The 20,130-nt window shown below is 38.6% G+C and overlaps 1 protein-coding gene across 2 annotated transcripts in view; it reads right to left on the bottom strand.

Annotated features, from left to right (window-relative positions):
- Positions 1 to 20,130, bottom strand: part of LOC124306753 (brain tumor protein) — a 158,111-nt gene that overhangs the window by 55,959 nt on the left and 82,022 nt on the right. Inside the window, exon 1 of one of the 2 annotated variants that reach the window (XM_046767717.1) lies at positions 2,572 to 4,400. The exons of the other annotated variant lie outside the window; for it this stretch is intronic. The gene's annotated coding sequence lies outside the window, so the exon portion shown is untranslated. Of the gene's footprint in view, positions 1 to 2,571; positions 4,401 to 20,130 lie in introns of those variants that run through there. 2 annotated transcript variants of the gene reach the window in all.

The raw sequence follows: 20,130 nt of genomic DNA, 5'->3' as shown, positions 1-20,130 counted from the left end.
ATAATTTACGTTATGGAAGGGGGGGATTGAAATCGAACATTTATCGTTAATCATTAAAATATTAACGTTCCTAACTTCAGTCTCATGACTAAAATTCGTCTGTCTCTCCCCTTCTCTCTCTCTCCTTCTCTCGATTTTCCACCCACTCTACTTCCGCCCTTTTCGTCGCCGCCGCGTCATTTTCCGCGATTCGATGTTAATACACATTGCCAATATCAATTCTCGTCTGTTGTTACGAATCGCAAACAGTGTGAGTTAGTTACAGATTATATGGAATACGGAAACTCGCAGCAAAGCTTGCACGATCGGTAAAGATTACTTCGTTTCGATATAAATTATTCCGCAAAGGAGAACAAAGAAAAAAATTATTTCAAAATTCAAAAAACAACAACAAACACCGTTATTATTACACTTGATACATGACGCTGAAAGTAGCAATTAATAGTGAGAAAGGTTCCAGGATACGACCTAACGATGAAACTTGGCAGGATTATGCGGAATATGTTTCGGAAAGTGAGCGTATAAATAAATTCACTGCCTTGATGGGGGGAAATAAATAAAAATTACGTATGAAAATAAGAGATTGAAAGAAAATCATAACGGTTATTTATTTTTATTTAGTTTTTTTTTTTTTTTGTAAATCGTATCTTTACGTTCATTTTTCTTCTTTTCTCACTAAACACACACACACACACACACACACACACACACACACCTAGTAACGCTATTATTTTGAGCTAGAATTTTGTAACTGAGCGTGAAAGCCTGACGGTGTCCAAAAATACAAACAGTTGTGTACATTCCGTACCAAGTCCCAGCGGTGTTTAGTATACGTGTATATACTGTATATATAGAGGACAACAAAACATGTACGTGACATAAGTCGGAAGGATGGGTCGACGACACGAGTCAATAGTCATTACGTACGTACAACAACCTTTTTACTACGTTACGACGCCGAGGCTGATGATGATGATGATCATGATGATAACGATGACGATGACTTATAATACCTCCGGCAGTTTTTTTTTCTTCTAATTTTTATATTTTAATCTTTTTCCTATTCTATTACCGAGAAATTGGAGAAGTTGAAGCAGAATTTCTTTCAAGGAGAAAAATCATTCTTTTCAGAATAAAACACACTTGACAAATTCAAGTGGAAGTGATATTTATCAACGATTTCAATGTTCGTATATGAAAAAAAAAAAAATAAATAATAATAATAATAATAATAATAATAACTCACTTTATCGACGAATAGATTCTAACATACAGTGGATACACTATTTTTTGCCTGTTACCCGAACCTCTCGACCGATGGAAAAAAAATTGTTGTAGTACACGTGTCGGAAGACAATAATTTGAAATGTTAAATCTAGGAGACTCATTGTTGAAAAGGGTTATAAACATATTATCAAACTCTTCGATCCGACGACGATTAAACGAGAATTCAATAAAGAATAAAACTGATTGCGAGTGTAAGCTGAGACATTGGACTCGATCAAACGACATTATTCCTTTTCAATAGATTGTATAATTTCTGCAAGGCGATATTCGACAATCGTTTTCTTACTTTCTTTCTCTATCGTTATTAAACATATATTAAAGAATAAAAAAAAAAAAAAAAACAAGATCCCGGGAATTGGCGTTTATGGTTATTCGCTCATTAATGCGTACAATGACACGAGAAATGTATGTATAAAAAAAAGTATTCAATTTAACCGCCCGAAATTCGATGATATTGAAGTTGGTAACGTTATCGTAACGATTCGTGCCGAGAAAAAACCGTTATTTCGCCATTTTGGAACTGTTTGAAATTCGGTAAAGCGTAATAAAACGAAACATGCTCATATTTAGCAAACCATGTTCCTTCAAAATTATTGTAAAAGCAAGAAAACAGTAATTTTTTCCCAAATCTTTCGTTACGACAACGTAACCAACTTCAACCTCTTGATATTCCAACAATAAAAAAAAAGACATTTCTCTAGCAAAGCGTCGCTAATTTACGAATTATCGTTAACAGACTAAATTGGAATCAGAGTCAAGTTATCAAAAAATCGTCACATCGTCCAGTTTACAGAGTTTCAAACAACTCAAAATTCAACGATAACCTTTTCGCATATTCTAAACAACTTTTCCTGTCAGCTGAATAGTTTGCACAAAAAAAAAAAGAAGAAAAAGATTTTCCGCTAATCACATCGATATTCGGAAGAAAAAATGCATCGTTTAAATCGAACCGACAAATTCCAACATCGCTTCAAACGACAAAAACAAAGAGTATAAAATTTCGATTCGGTCCAATGTTGACGTTTCTTTCGACGTCACTGTGAAAAAACGGGGAAAGAGGTTTCAACTAATCGCCTCGCGTCTCTCGAACTTGGTCACCAAAGTTTTTCAAAGTTTTTCTTCTCACACGCAAGCGAGCAATAATACACATATGTATTTACATATTTAATATAATATCCATCTCACATATAAGAGAATCATCTCTGTCTATGCCGGCTTGTTGTCATTGAGAATAGACGAACAGAGAGAAAGCACACGTGTTACACTGATCGATTTAGTACTCACCGTATATACGAGGATAATCCGTAGCCAGAGAACAAAGGGACAACAGAATCGCACAAAACCCAGTGGATATTTCGTAGAGACGATACAGAGCTGCAAGCCAGCCGTTTATAGCCAAATTTATATATATATTCGTAATGTAATATTGTAGGACACTTTTGCAAGACAATGCAGTTTATTTTGTCTCCCTTTTAAAATTCAATAATATTAATATTAGTATTATTGATATTATTATTATTATTATATTTGGAATTTTATTCTCTCCTCGAGCCACTCGGAGGGGGAACCAACAAACTGTTTACACACTGGATTTTAAATAACTCACGAAAAAACACACACTGGTGAAAGGATTTAACAACAAGAACAACAACAAACAACAACAACAATAATAATAATGATGATGATGATGATGATGATAATAATAACAACAACTCCTTCTCACAAAATTTCTAATATCCCTCCTCTTTGATTCGTAGTAGTAGCGGTAGTTTTTTTTTTTTTTTCGTATTTGTTTTTTCTTTAAAAATTATTTATCTTTATTTCGTCGTGAATAATTAAGCTTCCGGTCGTTATTAAGAGAAACAAAAAATCTTTTCTCCAATTTTTCGTCGGTTTCGCGCACCTTTTTTTCTTTTTTGTTTTTTTTTTTTTTTTTTTGTATTATCTTAGGCACACAACAACAACAACAACAATATTTAACTTTCCTCGTCACAGGTTAGGAAAGAAAGAAAGAAAGAACGAATTTCGTTCAACGTTCTCACTCGGAGTCCGAAATAAAAATCGATTACACAGAATGAACGAACAACGAGAGTCTCTCGCACACAAACTCAGGTTTAATCCTCCCGGCCGGCGATTTTGTCAACGAAAGTGGCAGAACGAACGATGGCTTCGCGACGTTTCTTCGAACTGCGTTTTCTTGTATAACGTTCTCTCCTCCTCATCCACCTTCTCCGTTTATTAGCCGGAACGATAAATGATGCCGTAACAGCCAACGAACGTAACCTTCTCTCCTCGGTCGATGTTCGTTATTAAACGATGCACAAATAAGTATAAACGCACCGTAATTTTTTTCCCGGCAGCCGTGACGGGAAGAAGGCCGCGGGGATCTCGTCGAGTTTTGGTGAAAGAAAGAAAATAATAGAAACAAACGAGGAAGAAAAACAAAAAAAAACGCACGGAAGAGGTTAATTAAAACAAATAATAAGAATTGGATGTATGTATAAAATGAAAAGGAAACAACAAGCGTAGAAGACGACGAAGGAATGACGAAGCGTGGCGCGGTTGGCCGAGGTTAAAACTGGACAAACGACGATCGACACACCGCACACAGGATACTCCGGAAAAAAAAAAAAAGAACGACGTAAAACGGTCCGTCAGTTGTCGATGACGATGGCGGGATATTCAGTCACTTTCACGTGGTGTAAAATTAATATCTTTTTCTTTAAACATCCAGTTTATCGCTCCGAAAATAAATCCCCGAAACGTAATGACGGGAGGGGGGTTTATATTATCGTCGGACACTTCGAAATTCTCTGTGTGTATCTGTGTGTTAAGGGGCGGGGGGGGGGAACAAAAAAATATTCCCCGTCGAGAGCTGTAACGACGACAGTCTTTATTTATTTATTTATTTATCTTTCTTCGTTCTGTCGGTTTTTTTTTGTTTTCAAAGAGCCGAGGAGGAGCGCGCGGAGGAAACTAGTCGAACGCTTATTCTACCGCTGCTGCTTCTGCTTCTGCTGCTGCTGCTGCTGCTTCTACTTCTACTTATGCTCATGTCTATCCTCTCGTGTTTATATCTATCGTCCCGTACCGTGGATAACGTGCGAACGATACCGCGGTCTGTTGGTAACTGAGTAAGCCTCGGACGAAACACGTTTAGCGCCGCCGGCCCGGCCTGAGGAGAGGGGGAATGCCGCGCCGGCGACAAATGGTGGGGGAACGGTAAAGGGCGAAGAGGCGAGAAGGAGGGCGAGAAGGGGGGGGAACAACGAGCCGAACCGCTTTGCCCCGCGCATTTCCCCTACTCCCCCCTCCCTGCCGCTAAGCGTGGCGTCGCCTCCTCCTCTCCCCCCCGCCCCCCCCAGCCGGCCGACGCGAGACTCGGGACGTCTACGCGCTCCCTGCATCTTTGTTCTCTCACCGACTCGATCTCTCTCTCTTTTTCTCTCACGTTTCACTCTTTCTCTCGCCCTCTCCGTCTGTACGCCTGTCTGCTAACCTTCTACACTCTTCCTGCAGGCGTTTGTCTCTCGACTATATCCTCGAGGACGCTTATTATACACACGCTCCTCGAGCCGCTACTACTACTCCTGGCACCTTCTCCTGCCCCGATCGTCCTGGGCCTGTTTCCGTTGCTGATAGACGATGTTGCCGTCGGTGATGCTTTCGCCCCCCCCCCCCCCCAGCCTCTACTTCGCCCGAAGAACGGAAGGAAAAAAATAAATAAATAAAAATAAATACACCTGAAATTGCGTATTTTCGATACTACGATTCTTTTTTATAACCGTTTTGGAGGGGGAATTTTTGGTAGTCTCGCGATACATTCGGTATTTCTAACAGATTTTTGGGAGCTTAAACCGGCATATTGAATTTATGGTTTAAGTAGGAAAATATCATAGCATAGACAGCAAATTCTTGTAAACAGAGTTGTGGAGATTCTACAAATCTAGTTATTACCATTTTTGGTCTAATGTTCGAAATGGGCGAATTTGTTGACGATAAGAAATTCCTTCTTAAATTCAAGATGGCGGCCGAAGCTGATGCAGAATCTGCTCGAGATTCTGGATTTAAAATACCCATGACCCCCCCCCCCATCCCTGACATTCCGCAACAAGTACAAAAAAAGAAACGGTATAACAAGTATCAATTTCGGAGCAGCTGATGTCGCAACGACTTTTTAATGAGAATTCGCAATTTCCAATTACGTATTGATCTGTCTGTATTATAATTGAGAGTTGCCACTTGTCAATGCAGGAAACCTGGGAAATCGTGAAGAGACAGGTATTTTTATTCCGCCTGGAAGAATCGTGGAAAGTCGAGGGAACTTTGCGTGCAATTTATATGTAGAAAAACTAAAGCTTTTATATCGAAATACTTGCATTCAAACATGCGCAGTATATAATTCCTGATTTAGTTTTGAGTGGAAGATGAAAAATTTACGTTTGAAGACGAAGTAAAGAGACTTGAATAAATTTGTTTTATTCATTATTCGCTTTTTATAATAGTTATATAATAGTAATACTTAAAGGTACCCTCTGTGAATTTTTTTAGATTCTCTAATATACTCGTTTCGGGAACGGTTTTTTTTAACCCTTATATCATGAAAGATCGAAGTCGGGTAAAAAACTTTAATACAGAAAAGTTTTATTCTTACATGAATTATTCAATGCGATATATGTTATATTTTTGATGGCGTCAGAGCGTTATATTCAGTGAAGAAAAAAAAATGGAAATTACTTTTTTTTCCTCCGATGCGACACTTTTAATTTCGCTGTGAATTTTACAGGGCTTTTGATAGTGTATTAGGAACGTATGAAAAAATTTGCATCGTGAAAGTCGAATTCTTTTCGAGTTGAAAAAATATTTTATTGAGATAGGTGAATTAAGGTACATCTGAGTTCCTCTTTTCCATGAACTATTATAGCTATATATATTTGGAAAATTAGAATTGTGTTAAAATTAGCCAAAATTAGTGGCAACTCTGAATTACTTTATGTTTACTTATACGCAGAGTTCTTTTTTCTTCTTTCCGTTGTTTCATAATTAAAAAAAAAAAAAAAAAATACATCATCCAAAATTCAAATAAACCATCGTTTTTATTTTATCATGGGTTTTGGTGATTACTTATCCGAAAATGTATTGCAAACGACTCGGCTGTTCTTCTAAAATTTGATTAGTGACGTTTCCATGCGTACAACCCTGAATAAATATTTTGATGAATCTATGTTTTCGTTTCAATTTCACCAACATGACCAAAGATACGAATTTAAAGTATGAGCGAAAACGAGTTTGTAAAACTGAAATATAAATTAGCTAAAAATTAGAATTTCGCTTGAAATATTTTATAATTTGACGATGAGTTGAAATATATTCATAGGAAAAGTTGCTCACAAGACATGCTCTCTCTCTCTCTCTCTCTCTCGAAGGTTGATTCTGTATAAAAAAAACAGCTTATATACTTTTACCGAGGTTTGTAAACAAGGAATATTACGTATCTCTTCACTGCATTACAGAACAAACCCTGCCGTTTGACTCTGAATCACGCCGCAGGAATACGGTAGTTGGTATAAGTTGGAATAAATTGTGGCTAGAAAAATTGCAAAATTACAATATTCACGTATGATAAAGTTGCATTCGACGAATATTTATCGGTTATAAAAAATTCAGTACTTCGTCATCCACAGGTTAGCTTCCCTCACTCGAGTTTCGCACTCACGTTGTTATAACGTACGCGTAGTAAGATTCTTCAGAATTTGTTTGTTTGTTTGTTTACTCATTCATTTATTTATTCTTCCGTAAGTCATTGGTCATCATTTACAAAGGCACGAGTACACGAGTAGAGGTTACAAGCATGTTGACACTGCCATATTTAGACTTGGCCCAACTAATCGTGCGAGTTTCTTAAATTCGTTTCTCATCTTCTAATCCCGCACCCGCATAAGAGCATTTCTTCGATGGGTAAAATTGTAATATACGGACACAAGCGTGACGCATTTATTTGATTTATCACCCCGCAAGTGACAGTTTCGAAAATTACCGATGAACTGACTCGAGATAAATAATTGAGGAATAACGACCGACCCCAACGAACCGGGTCAATTTATTATTTACGATCAAGTTTTATCGCAATCGTACAGATATTTAAGGCGTGGACAGCTTGATGGAATTCCACAAATTACGTTACACGAACCGAAAATAAAACATCAACATAACATTACTTAAAGATATTGCGTAATCATCCATAAATTTTTTCCCTATTTTTAATTCTAAAAAATTTTACGCACCGTGAAGTGCTCCGATCCATTCTACATGAACATTAGTTTTTCATTTAAATATTACCCTTAAACTGTATATTTGAACACTTGTTTCAAAGTGTAATATCATTTTAGAGCCTTGTTGAATAAAGTATTTATGAAAAATCGATCAGACCCTTTCACGTCGTACAACATTTTGTAGAATATATATATTGTATATACATATACAATTACATTTACGCTTATAGCTGTGGCGACGTTATTGTAATATCGCTGCTATTCCACCCGGGGGTTCAATTTCGAAATAGGAATTAACCCCCCGCTGTTCGCGAGGTACTTTGATGTCGGGGTGAGGCTGCAGGCTGACTTTTTAACCTACATACCCGCAGCTACGCCTTCGTTACATCTAGGTAGACGTATCTACGTGTAAAACTTGACTTAAACTTGCGAGTTTCTCTTCCTTTTTGGTTACAAGTTATAATCAGCTCATATTCGGCAGAATTCCGAAACAATGTTATCCGCACTTCACTGACCTTCGATATTTCAGATAAGCATATATGTAAACATACATGACACCTTATCGGGTAACCTAGGTTTGAAGTTGGTCAAAACTTTCCAGGACATAATATTTACCATCGTCGCGAGCCCCTTGTTCTTGCAATTTATTTATGTAAAAACAATAACTGAATCCCTTGTCTCAAATCGGTGAAATCGTAAATCGGAATGAAAGATTTTATGTCTAAATTTGACAAATGTTATCGGAAATAGTGTGATTAATCCTAGAACGGCAACGGGATGGTGAAAAAACATCCCACAGGAATTTAAATTTTCCGCCGTAAGCGAACAGCTTACCTTATTCGAATCGAGACACATCAATTTTTGCTTCCCCATTTTTTTCTGAACTCGCGCAAAAATTTTTTGATCCACGTTTTTTTCTTTAATAAAAAACGAGGAAAATCAGACCCTGTAGAAGTTTGGGGTTATTTTTCATCCCCCCGGTTGCTGGAATGAGTAGAAATACAAAAAAAAAAAAATTACGTCGTCGTTCTAGGGTTAATTTCGTGAATTTTTCACAAGAAGACGCGGAGACTTTAGTGAACTAGAAAGCTACGTGAAAATTTCCAAAAGTGCCTCTGTTTTCACATTTTTATTACTCTGTTCCGTTCGGGGTTTCTAGTGTTACGTTCTTACAGATTTTCATGACCGAAGGTCTCGAGACCCTTGAAGCCCTTGAGCTTGCCGGAGAGTTTGCGCGGCGTTAAAACAGTTTCTCCATTAATAGTAGCTACTGGAGGGGCTACCGCAACTTGGGGTAAGAACTACCGGCAAACAGGGGAGGCATTGGTGAGAGAGAAAAGATGAAACGTCTACAGGGTGTTCCATTTTGAATTAACAAGAAGCGGTAAAAACGACACTTCTGAAACGCACCCCGGATCTTAAAAATACAATCAATCATCTCGCGTATGGTTTTGAAAAGTTTGCGAATTTGAAAAGAGACGCCAAAAGCCGACGTCACTTTTGCCTATCTCTTCGTCGCGATAATTTCATTGTCTATACTGTATATATGTATATATATATATATATATATGAGCGAAATTGACATTTTATGTAATTCCCACAATCCTCTATTCGAAATTAATTTGTACAGCCGAGGGATGCTTGCAGAGCTGATCAAACAAGTCCATTCGATATTGATGACAATGTTACGAATATCGCCTTTTTGGATTTTCCCGAATCGTAATTAACTCTCTCAAAACTCCGAAATTCCAAAAAATTGGCTATTTGGATCGTTGAATCGTGAACGCGACACCGTGTATGCGACGAAAGAGGGAATTCAGTTGCTGCATTTCAGTCGGGGAAAACTCGACTGCAGTGGCTCGGCTGAATTAAAACTGGAATAGGTACCTACGCCGAGAAAACTCCAGGTTTTTTTCCCTCCCTCTCTCTCGCTCTCTCTCTCTCTCGACGCTCCCGCGTTACTTCAGAGTACAACGAGTAGCTATATACATAGCTATGCCGCAGTACTTAATACTGATTGTGAATACTCGTGCTCGGTGCGTCTGATCCTGCTGGGTATAAACTGTGGGGTGTATTACACAGAGTTGTATAACTTTTTGAGCTGGGTGAAACGTAACGCGCAAGCTCAGACTTTCAAAGCGTAATTCACGTGACTCAGACTGAAAAAAATTTCATTCCATGTAGTTACTAGAAAGTTTTAGTAGGATTAATATCGTTGTAATAATGGTCTAAATATACCGTTCGACTTGTTTTACTATAAATACCTGTTTACAGTATAATTGTTATACTAGCCAATATTATCGTTTTCATTTACCCCTGTTAAGGGGTAACACCACTGTAGGATTTTGAAAAAACCGTTTTTTTTCTTTTTTTTTTTATAAACAATACCTTAAGGCTATAACAACAATATCCAGTTGATCCTCTGGTAAAAATATTTTTTTAAATGTTCAATTCTCGATTTCACGCAGTGTCTCGATGCACTAAAAATTTAAACACATTTGTCTGGAAACCACTTTTTTCAAACTGGGAGGAGAGATTACTTGAACACAGTTGCAGTGATCGATTTGAAATATTAACAGCAGCTTCTCAATTCCATTCTCTGTAAAAGTACGTAGCTATTTTTTTCTGTTTAACGTAAACTTTTTTTTTCGCAAGAAACTTATTGCTTATTTTTTGGTCAAAAAGCCATTCATTTCTTCAGTGGACCATTTCTACGAAATTTGATGAAAAACGAAATGTATTTTACAATTTTTTGCACGTTCTTGCCGTGAGGTAGTTTTATAAAACGGCGATTTTAAAGATTGGCTCTGTCACCGCCACTTTGCATCAGAATGATAATAAAAAATATTGTTTTCGTACTTCAATATGTGTTGAATAAACTCACTGAAAAGAAATCCTATTCCGTTTTCCGTACTCCGAAAATAAACCTTCAAAGTTAGGCCTTTCTTCGGCCGCTTCGAGGTAGACTTATTTCTTAAACATAACACATTTTCATTTTGTACCCAGAACTATGTTTTTCGCTTATGTTAAGATAGAAATGAAAACAGCCGAGGACCGTCTAGAAACCGGAACTCGGAATTTGTCTTGGTGTAAAATAACAGTTTGGGATGGCGTGAGTTTGTTTAATGTTTTAACCGGTTTACGATATCCTTAATTAGGGTGTCCTGGATTTAGTTATTTATTTATTTTTTCTTCTGACACCAATGTAAACGTTGATTTTTCACGTACGAAGAATATCCTAAACAATGATGAATTTTGTAGTTCTAATCGGCAAGGTGTCTCGCGCTTTCATTTTCCACTAAAACAACGTTTGAAATATATTCTTTTTTCTGCCCTTCGGTTTGACACAACTGTCAAAGTACAAAGTGAGACGTTTTATGAGTATTAAAATTGCTCGATGTTCGTAACCGATTGAATATTTGAGTGGTTATGGAAATCAATTACGGGTTTCGTTTGTCAAATAATATTTATGATATTGATGAAGAATGTCTACAGAGAGAAAATTTTAGTTTTCTTTTCAATATTCTATAACTTCTATACACGATTTTAAGCATTTCAATTCTTCCATTTGAATTTAATCGGCGTCTAAATCGAAGAGACGTTGTGAATTAATTTATGCCATTATCTGTGCAAATAACGAGTTCTGACGACAACGTGCTTTTGTAACGTGTCAATCAGTTCGACGCAATTCTATTTTGACGCACTGAAAGCTGAAACACGAATGAAACAAAGTCTGTAAAATCCCCAAAACTTCACTGTACAACAGCTATTGTACGTTATACATATATGAGGATTTCCATGTGAATACAACCAACGACGTCCAGCCGTCACCATTTTCGATTTTGTTTAAAAAATTTTTCGCAATTGTCCCAATTCTGAAATAGTACCCTGAATTTTTTCAGATTTTTCATTCAGCTGCTCGATTATTTATAAATGTTTAAAGTGATTTTAAAACTCTCTAAAAATTCTCAAAATATGTATTTTCTTTTCCAAGCCTTCCAAAATCGAGCATGATGGGCCCAATTTTTTTTCCATCTTCTTCCGGCGCATTTAATTATTTTGATCAACTGAAGCATTGTTTAAACGGTCTGAAAATTCCTCAAACTTCTATTTTTCACTTGGAACATTTCTAGACCGGTTTCATTATGAAATTGATAAAAAGTTTTGGGTGTGCCAAAAAAATAGAGAAAAATCGCTCCGTAATGAATCCACGCCAAAAATGTTATCACTAAAAAATAAAACTTTTGATAATATTTCGGGAATTTTCCGACCGTTCAAAAATATTTTAATTGACCAAACAACTGTTCGGAATAGAAAATACTGTTTCTGAGAATTGTTTGAATGTCTTAAAAAAGGTTCTCTTCAAAATAGCTAAGCAATTAAATAAAAATTGTGAAGAAATTCAAGGTAATGTTTCAGAGTTGATACAATTGCAGAAATTTTTTTAAACAAAGTTAAAAATGGCGAGGGTCGGACGTTCGTTGGTTTCTCATGGAATTTCCCATATGTATGTATGTAATTACACGCACAACCACCATATGTGACACAAAGCATCTCGTACGCCGCGACCATAACGCGCAGGTATGATTTAGAAGAGGTGCGGAGAACAGGTACTGTTGCTTTTTTTCCGAAGGTTACTTTTCCCTCCTTCCGTTTTTGTTCCTTCTTTTTCGATCGCTACGCGCGTATCGGCTTTTGTGCGATCGAGATGCGGTTACTAACCGAGCAAAGGAATAAGGGATCCGAGGCAGGTTGCTGCCAGACACACATCGGCCTGCCTCCGAGTCTCGAACCTTTCGAGCTCATCTTTCCCTGATGGTTTCTCAACAGCTGGTTCTTGTCCCTTAACTTCAGCCTCCCTAACAGCTGAAATTATTTTCTCGAAGCCTCGAACTTCGAGCCTGACGTTGTGTCACGAAAATCTCAAGGTTCCGAGAGTATCGATAAGGAATTGAAACGTTTTTATTCTTCTCTCCAAACTCTAGGCAATCGATCGTTGCTTTTATTTGAATCGTCAAAATCGTCGCCAACTTTTTGCAGAATTTTAAAAACTTGCACCGTGGAAGAGGAGGAAATTCAAACAGATTTCATTTGATTTCACAGAATTACGACACTGACTATACAGCCACGTTTTCGACATCTAATTAAAAATTTGTCGAATAAAATTGAAAGCTTCAGAGACTTCTATGATCAAAATCAGTAAGCTGATTAGCTTCGAAACCGCTGAATATTCAATCGGAAAGATTGCATTTTTGAGAGAATCATTAAAAAGTAACAGAACTTTAATGTCCCGGTCTTTTATAAATATTCGTTTGTTCTGTAAAACAGGTGCGAGTAAAAAATCAAAAAAACTGGAGTACTTATTGCGGTTCAATTGATTCAATCCGAGTTTCAAGCTTGTGCATAATGTACACCTTAATTTCTTACTTTATAAACGATGCAATTGTGAATGTTGCGGAGTTGCTGACTTGGAATTATCCTTACCCGACAGTTCTGGGTTGGTGTAATTAAATTATTTTATTCATTCCCGCGTTAAAACTCGCCCGGGAGAAAATCGAACTCGATAGATTTTGATTTTAATAGCCAGCCTTCAGACCTGAGTTACTTCATTGCCTGTACTTCGCAAGTCTGCGCAGAGCTCAAGTCCAGCGTGTTTCTGCATATACAGAGTCGTGCGGATAGTGATTTATATCCTTGAATAACCGGCGGATTTTCATCAATCAGAATTACTCGCTCGCGTTGGTATCAGGTGCGCGGGATTCAAGCTGGAAATAATAAACTTTCGGTCTTAGTCAAGTCTTGTCTCAATCGCGGCGATGAGATAAAGTCGGGGATAAAGCGAGAAAATTAACGTCTTAAAATCCGACGTCCGCGTCAGTTAGGTTGGTGATTTTTTACCCCACGACCAAACAAGTTTCAACTATTAAACAAAGTCTGGTATTTTATGCCGTACAATTTGAAACTTCTGTAGATATTTCAGGCTCGATCCGAGGCTTGGGAATTTTTATAGTCAACTTTTTTTTCGAATAATCATAGTAAAAAATACGGGATGGGGGAGAAAAAATACCGGTGAAAATAAACCTTGGATATTTGCGATTAATTTAACTTTGATGAAAATATCTTTGACCAATTTTTTTTCTGCATCGATACGCTCGAAGCCTTTGCTGGAAAAATCGTTGAAAAAATTGTGCTTTATTTTTCAAATCCCTCCATACAATTACGAGCACGACGAGCGAGCAGCGGCACACGGACTAACTCCGTGAATGGGATGCCTGATAAAGAACGACCTAATTACGCAACCCCGAGGCTTGAACCACGCTCCGGGCGATTAATAGCGCTGCGTGATCCGAGATCCCTGCACCGTTCCCAAAATTGCAAATTTACAGAATTACGCCGGAACGTGGATCATCAATTTCGTCAGTCAATAATCTGGGTTTATTTAGGAAATTGAGAATCGTGAAAAAAAACCTTTAAAAAATGTTCAACAATGTTATTTTTGCCAGTAATGGTAAAACGACTGAAACTGCATTCTTACCATGAAACAGAAATGAATTTGAGCAAATTTTAACAACACAAGCTGAGATGTCAACGATTTGATAAAAGAGTTTATAAGTAAGTAAGTAGAACGATAAAAATTATTAAACTCCGGTGTTTTTCATCAGCTTATAATATGTTTTGGATTCGTTTTGCTCGCTGACAAGATCGTCAAAAATTGTCTGAGCAACATTCGGGTAATTTTAACAAATGTAATCGTTGACGAGCATCATTTTTAACGCACCTTTGCAAATCCATCTCTATCTAATCGGAATATAACCGCTAGTAAAATTTTCTTCAATCGATCTCTAGAGATCTCTATGGTGATGAAAATAATTCCAAAAACATCGCTTTCGGATGAAAAACAACAGAGTTGACTCGTCTCTAACGTTAGAATTGTAAAATCGTTTCTCAAATTCTTGATACCTTAATTTTTGTCATTTGAATTTTCTAAAATTCATTTCTGTCGCCTGTATATAACACAGCATTTTTTTTCGTTTGCGGTTACCATCATTGCTGTGAATTTCTCTAAGCAATTCTTTCTCTTCTCCTAACTTCTGATTCAGTCTGATTTATCCTTAACGAAGTCAGCGCGTTAAATTACTCAATAACAACACAGAATCCAAATTTAAAACAATGAAATTATAAGAAGCCCTTGCGTTTGCGAGGAAGTCTTGTGTATTTTTCATTTTGGAATTCGCATCAGGCCGAAGGGCAGCAAGTTGGTGGAAAATTTCCAAGAATCATTTCTCTGAACAAGCAAACACGGACTTTCCACGCCGTTAAGGTTTCTCGAAGTCTCGCACAGCGCAGGTACTCGATTATCCTTCGAGGAGGATCAGGTATGTATCTTCCTCGACGAGCGGCTGATCCCGAAAAACCGGGCCTCAACGGACGTCCCAATTTCGTTTGCCTTCAGCCGGGTGTAGTCCCCGTTTTCCCGCACCTACCGCACGGCCTCGAAGGCATCGGACCAGGATCAAGTCCTCAGGGAGTCGTTTTACCCGCCATGAAGCCTTCCCGGGACGGAAGGCGAAGAAACATCGAAGAAGTTTCAAGGAAGAAAAATGCCGAGTGTTCGAGTGGCCGAAGCGCGTTGTCTACGGAAAGAAAGAAACTCGGTGTGGCGAGTGGCCGCATTTAAAAAAAATTCAGATTAACCGAGTCAGAGATTTCGTCATTATTTCAAAAGATTTTCATTTGAAAGGATGAAATTACAAATGCAGACGTGTTGAAAGATGTTGAAAAAATTCATATGAGCCAAAAATTCTATACATTTATAGGTTGCGTAAAATTCTATACAGCTACAAATGAAAAATTTTATACGAGCGTAGATCGAAAATGAAAAAAATTTCGAGATATTGAATTAGACACTGAAATGGTAATGTAGTTAAAAAAGATTTGAATTGATTTTAAAACATTTGAAATGTTTCAAATAATTTTCTGGTCATTCGAATACCGTATGCATCAAACTTCGAAAGGTTTCACGGAGTATCGAAAAAAATCGTGATATCAAAGCAATTTCAAAGGGTTTTGAATCAATGATGAGCAGCGTTCAGCAGGCTTCAAGGTTACAGTTCATCATGAAATACATACTAGATGATAGAATAAAAAATTACATACAAATATCGTGTTATCGATTCGATGACAGTTGAATAGATTCGGAAAAATGAATTGCTGGGAGCAACTATACTCTATTCTAGTTGCATGTAATAAACAAACTACTATACAAACAGTTTATCCGTTATACATGAAATATGTTTATTCGAATAACTAAACCTTGTTATTTCGAGAAATGATAATGTTTAATTCGCAGAACGAAATTCTTATCTTGCGAAATAAAAAGTTGTTTTACTTTTAGTAAAATCTATTCACCGTGAGTAAATTTTCATCAGATTCACATACAACCGATGCAGACGTTCAGCTTCCTCCAGCACTCCAATCTTCGAGGTGCGCAATAACGCGAATTTCAAATCCCATCGCAACCAAAGTGTGTGCAAATAACGCAGCTAGCATACAACGGAGGCCTTGATTCTCAGAGCGGTTGTGGAAACGTCGAGACCTGAACCGTGGGTCCGACCTGCGGCGAGACGGAATTTCGAGATGACGCTTAATTTGTGCTTGCTCGGAAAAATAGAGAGAAAGAGAGAAGGTAGGAAGAAGGAAGGCGGTCGAGTCGTTGTAACTTAAAAGATAAACCGAAACTGGCAACTGGCTGCAACGCGACCGGCATTAATCTTCCCCAAGCTACTCCCGCAGGGGATGTCGGCGTATACTTTCCTCCCAGGGTAGGTTCCGCAGCTTCCGGCTCCTTAAGAGACGACACCGCCTCCCGGATCGCCGATGGTTTCGCATCCTGGTAAACAGAGTCATGCTGCAGGGAAGTGGCCGGAAGAAGGGAACTTTTCTACCCCGACTAGCGACTTGGGAAACTTTTGGCAAATCGTTGTGTTATCGACGACGGTTATGACGGAGACCACCGATCGATTCGCGGGATTTTCCCGTTTCATGACCGAAAGTATAATTTACTACCCTAATTTACGGTTAATTTTTTGCATATATGCAATACCCGATTCTTTTCAATTCTTCTGGTACGTACTACGGATATATTATATATATATCTTAGCACTAACAGGTAAGCAACAAAATTTCTCACACTCCTGTAAACCTCAATTTTGTAACGGGCTATGTGTTTTGACTTAATGAACAATCAATGTGAGAGAAACTGGGTTTTGTTTTCTTTAGAAAAAATCGGTTTTAAAGACAATTTTTGTTGGATTAAAGCGAAATTTCCGTATACCTAGGCTTTTGCGGTTGTTGATTACGAATCCGGTATGAAAATATTTAAATTGAAAATAGTGAACGACAAGTTCAAAATTTCAAGATTTTGCATTAAAAAAATTATCACTTTATTTTATAAGAGTGATCGAACATATTCTTGATGTTTATTTTTTTTTTAACGTGCCGTTTCCTTGAAAAAAAATCAGTCATATGTCCGATAATACAGGCCAACGAAGACAGATCGTGAAAACAGATTATATTTTCCCGAAGGATCTTGATGCGCGGAATCTGAATCTGATATCAATGAAGATGGCCGCCACATTGGATCCGCCATTTCAACTTCTCAGTTCTGACTGCCGAATCAGTGACCTCAAAAATCCCCTCATATTGATTTTTGTGTAAATTGAACGAAAAAAATCGAATTTAGTAAGAAATGGTCGCCACTTTGGATCCGCCATTTTGAACTTTTTACTTCTGACTGCAGAATCGTAATCAGATTTTTCTGTTTCATGCAAATGAAAAATGTGCCTCTAAGAGGGTTAATTATCGAACTGATATCCTGTAGGATCACCTTTCGGTGAAATTATTAAACTGTTTAAAATTGACGGAGGCATCGGATAGACTATATGTATAGCATAAGGGTGTAATTCAATTGAGAATGACCAACCGACGTCGCAGTCGGTGCAGTCCGCGATGCGGAACAGCCTGAAAGCGACACTGCAATTGACCAGCTGACCTGACAGCTGACCATAATATCGAATTGCCATGCAGGAACATATTTCGTAGTATCGCGACGTGTGCCGAGGGTGGGGAGAGCGGTTATTTCGTAAGGTAGTAAACTCAGAAGTAGGTATACGAACCATAATTTTCGCCTCTTTCTTCACTCTCGTACCTACCATACCTACCTCTCACAATGAAGGGTAAACTGGCAAATTGGCGGCACTGCTAATGCCTCTCGAGTATCGAGCTTTTGTGCGGCTTTTGACTAAACACACTCACGGTATCAGAGACCTGAGGAATCGACGCATTCGATGTGGAAAGAAGGTCTTGTACCAGATGATCACGATTGACGGTACCTGCAGTTTCTGTTTCAAGTCATTGCGGGTTTGACGATGGTACGATAACCATGTTGGAGACAAAATACCTGGTTCAAAGCTCAAGAATGTCAGTCTGCACTGCGGAGAGAGTCGAGTTTAATAAAATGACAATGTCTGTGGGGTCTGTAGGCATGACCGGCTGTAAAGTACAGGGGAGTGCCCTAATTAGTATACCGTTGGAATTGACGAAGGGTGTGTTTGTATCCGGTAATAATCGCATGACGATTCCGTGAATCAAACAGTTGATCGCGTGACATTTTCTATGCCTAGTGGGGGGAAAAAAAATGTAAGGAGAGATATTCTCGCAGGGTTACAGATCCAGCAGTCTTTTACCGAAGAATGTGCAGGTTTGACGGTTGAATTTGAACTAGTACAACAGGCGTCACGCTTCTCGGGTCGTCTAAAACGTGAAGGTGCGCCACACGCGTGGTAAATTTGTCAACCAGCTGATAAAATACGTCGTTAGAAGACACGGAGAGCTGGTGTGGAAAAAAAGACACACAAATATTCCGGCACCTACGGGTGTCAAATAAATTCACCGAGTCTGCGGCAGGACTGCGGAAGCAGGTCGAACCTTCGAGGCATCCATGGGAATCCCACGGAAATCCTTGAATCCTTAAATCCGACCTTACCTCGCTCCGAGGTTCAGGCTCGTTTACAGTACGTCTTATACCTGCTCGATCCAGGAAATCCAGTGTTCAAAGAGCACTGCAAAGGAAGGTGAACTGCCAGTGAATCGCTAATGGCGTTTTACTTTTACTCGCGCGTTTGAAAGCCTATCAAGCATCACCTCGATTGCTTACGTGCATCGTCGCGACGATTGCTGGTCGTTCATTTTCTAGGTTCGGATGTAAACGACACGCTTTGTTTTTTACTTTCACCTGTCAACGACTATTCTCACACAGCTTATACTCGTACATCTTAGCTTGACTTCGTAACGCGAGATGATGAATCGGACGATCCAGCGAAAATTTGCCACGAGTCTTCAGATCGCTGTATGTAGTTTTAAGTTCTATGCTCGGTTCAGAAGAGCAGATTTCTCAAACATTAGCGACCTACTGGTTCAAAGTCCGTCGGGTATGGTCGACCCCGAGTTGGGAACCAGAAACAAGAGATTCAAAGTCCATTCACGGTCAGTTATGGATTCAAAGAACTGTCCAAAATTCGAAAGCTGTACCGTTTCACAGTTCTATCATCCACTGTGAAAGTATTGCTTGTGCGCTTCCAGAGCCGTATAATTCATGGAAGAAAATAAAAAGACGTGGAAAATCTGGCGAAAAGGGTCTGCTAGTCAGTTCTTTCTGGTAAAAAAAAATTTTTGAGTCATCGAGGATATCTTTCGAGACGGTTGGGATGGTCGGCAGTAAATATCGGAGCCCGGTTTTAGTTGACCTCAGGTCAGGCACACTGGTCGGATGCCCTCCTAAATATTGCTTCGAAAGGTCCACCGAACGACCGATGAAATATTTGAAAACCTCGAGATAGGGCGGCATCTGCTTCGGAAAAATCGACCCACTGGATACCAGAACAGGGATCAGCCTCAATTTTTCAAACTCTTGAACGGACAACATGTCCGAACGTCCATAATGACCTGGAAGTCAGACTTCAGAACGACAATAAGATCAGGTCTTGCACTGCTCAAAGAACTGGTTGGCAATCATTGATGGACATAGGATTCTCGAACCAGTTCATCCAACGGATGTCACAAGGATTTCCATAGCCAAGTCGTCTCAATCCTCCGCCTCTTGAAGAGGCAGAGCCTCAGAGGCTGTCAAACATCTCGCTTCTGTAAATTCACCGCTTCGAATTCAACGCCGGTCTATTTCACTGCAGTGTTTCTCAGCCAATCCCTGTAACCGATTGTCCGAATAAAGTTCAAACGAGATCGATATTCGCGATATCTCTAGGAATTTGCATTAAAAAAACAAGGAAGATTCTGAGGAAATTGAAACTGTATTTGGGGGTTCTTACGTTCAAAGAATATTCGCTGTTACGCAAGTTTTGTTGCGGTAAAATAAAAAGCCAACCGATCCTGATGAATTAATGAAACCAACCAAATGTTCAACTGAAAAAGAAAAGCGTTCGGTGTGCATATTTACACTTTTTCCCATTTCTTCGAGCGCGCTTTGACTTGGCTGCCTTTAAGAATGGGGTTAGCC

Source organism: Neodiprion virginianus, chromosome 6 (assembly GCF_021901495.1).
Source record: "Neodiprion virginianus isolate iyNeoVirg1 chromosome 6, iyNeoVirg1.1, whole genome shotgun sequence".
In the NCBI taxonomy this organism is placed as follows: Eukaryota; Metazoa; Arthropoda; class Insecta; order Hymenoptera; family Diprionidae; genus Neodiprion; species Neodiprion virginianus.
The sequence above is the reverse complement of the archived record's forward strand: the minus strand, read 5'-3'. Positions and strand labels throughout refer to the sequence as shown.